Source organism: Coptis chinensis, chromosome 5 (genome assembly GCF_015680905.1).
Source record: "Coptis chinensis isolate HL-2020 chromosome 5, ASM1568090v1, whole genome shotgun sequence".
In the NCBI taxonomy this organism is placed as follows: domain Eukaryota; kingdom Viridiplantae; phylum Streptophyta; class Magnoliopsida; order Ranunculales; family Ranunculaceae; genus Coptis; species Coptis chinensis.
Genome location: NC_141460.1, coordinates 56364494 through 56366890, shown reverse-complemented (window position 1 = coordinate 56366890; position 2397 = coordinate 56364494).

Below are 2397 nucleotides of genomic sequence, written 5' to 3'. Positions count from 1 at the left end.
AGAATCAGTTCTCTTCGACTTTGAACGGTTAGACACGCGTACTTCCCTCTTAAAATTACTAGCAGCCTAAAGTTTGTGAGGCAGTTCAGGGCCATTTCCGCCAATGATCACATAATCATCACTGACATCAGGCTCTTGAACTATACCCGATGTGGCAGCATCACTAGAAGTCGCGATAGAACTCTTCTCTTTGCGGTTTCCTTTCTTCTAGTAATGAGAGAAGATTCATCCTGAACTGGTGACACTCGCTCCTTTTTGTGTGTAGATGGTGTATGGATGATGTAGATAGATGATGGTCGTTAAACAAATAGAAGTGTATCAAAACCTTATTATCCCTCAATAAGTAAAGGATGAGTAGGGTATCGTTCCACTTTTAAGTGTATGTTATGTGAAGGATAGGACTGGAAAGGGGGTTTAAGGGATTAAAAACTATGATTATAGAGATTTAGATTCTAATGCTAAAATAAACTAAATTAACTAAACTATTGGGAATTTATAAGAGAGGAAATTCAAGAGATTAGAATCTACCAATACTTTTAATCTATGACCTTCTGCTTCATGGTTGTTCTTACAAGTAGACTACAATTAGGCAATCGAGCAAGTGCCGATGCCCTCTTAGACGAAACATCGTTAACAATTAACTCTACTTAAGGTTGTTCCTATGTTTATACTATTAATATCTTCTTTCCTTTTATGTAAGCTCGGGCAGCCATTCAATGTATTGCCAAGAGCAACATCAAAGAGTACTTCCTAATAGGGCGACCATTCAATGAATCACAACTTAAGGCAAACACAAAGAATACTTCCCCTAGGCAGCCACTCCCTGAGCAACCCATTCTAAGGCAACACAAAGAATACTTCCCTAACTCTAAAGAACTATACTACTAGAAGAAAAGTAAAGAAGACTAGCATGATATTAATATTGCAAAACATAAACCCTATTATATACTTCCATCCCCTGGTGTGGGCAATGGAACTAATAACTAAACACATAAAGAACTAACCTGATTGAAGAACACCATGAACCAGAAGAATCATTAAACCTTAAGCACTGGCTTCATCTCTTCCCTTGAAGGAGAAGATTAGCCTTCCATAAAGAAGGAAGAACACGAAGAACGAGAAGAAGAAGAGTCGAAGAACATAAGACTAGAAAGACTAATTTATTAAGACTCAGCTAGTTAAAACCGATTTTTTATTATTAATCTCTCTCTACCTCAAGTTCTGGAGACAATAATATAAGTGAATTGGCCAATTATATGAGGCACTTAGGTCCTCTATTTATAGGGGTTACAATGAGCTCTAGAAGCATTCCAAACCGTCATTTGTTTCCTAATACAAATAGACTTCTTTCAGAGTCCAACTTCGTCTTCAAAACTAAGAAGGAATTGGCTACAGTGTCAATTCATGCATCTGGACGCACTATTCATGTGTCCCAGACTTAATCAATGCGTCTGGACGCTCGATCCATGCGTCCCAGACGAGTAAGCCTATTTTGTCTCTTCTCCTCTACCATTTTATCCTCTTTTGCGGGCTTTGGTCCAAGCAATGAATCCTTTGGCCTTGGGCTTAAAATAGGTCTAAGTCGCATCTTTAATAGCTTCAATTCCTTGGCCTTCTCCATGATTGTCCACGGGTTTCCCATGTGATCCTTAATGCTCCGAATTGCTCCATTTTACCCCTTTTTCTCTAATATTCTACAAAAGTCTCTTTTTCACATGTAGATCTTAAAACATAACTTACAAACATTATTAGTCCACTAAGATGGCTAAACAAGAGGCATAATCGAGGGTTAAATTGCACTTTTTGAGCACTTATCACAACTCCCAACTAGCCTTTTGCTAGTCTCTTAGCAAATAAGATAAAAATAGATAAGTGATCAAAATCACATCCTAATAACAAAAATAAAATTCTAACTCACTTTCGCAGGTATTGCAAGCATCGCGATTGCATTTACCATATGCAACAAGGCTTTAAACCTTTAAGTTCCCCAAAAAAGACGAGTTATAGTCTCGTGAGGGTTTTCAGGTGATATACCCACAAAATCAATCAATAGCATGTTAAAGAATGATAGTATTTTTCAAGAGAGAAATTCCTTACCCACTTAGTGCTTACTCCAACAGACGGTATCCATTGCGAACTACATTCCTGCAAAGACTCATAGATTATGATGGGAGATAGTAAAAATTGACAAAATTCTCAATCAAGGCTTATGCCTATACTTAGTCAATATCTTATACTCTCCTATCCAAGAAACGGAATCCCTAGTTTACCTTTAGACAGATAATCTCGACTTTCAATCCTCACCGGTCATACTCTCAACAAAGAATCTCTCGAAAGATGGTCTACTATTTTACCTCATGTATGTGGGGAAAAGAATAATGCATACGAACATCCCAC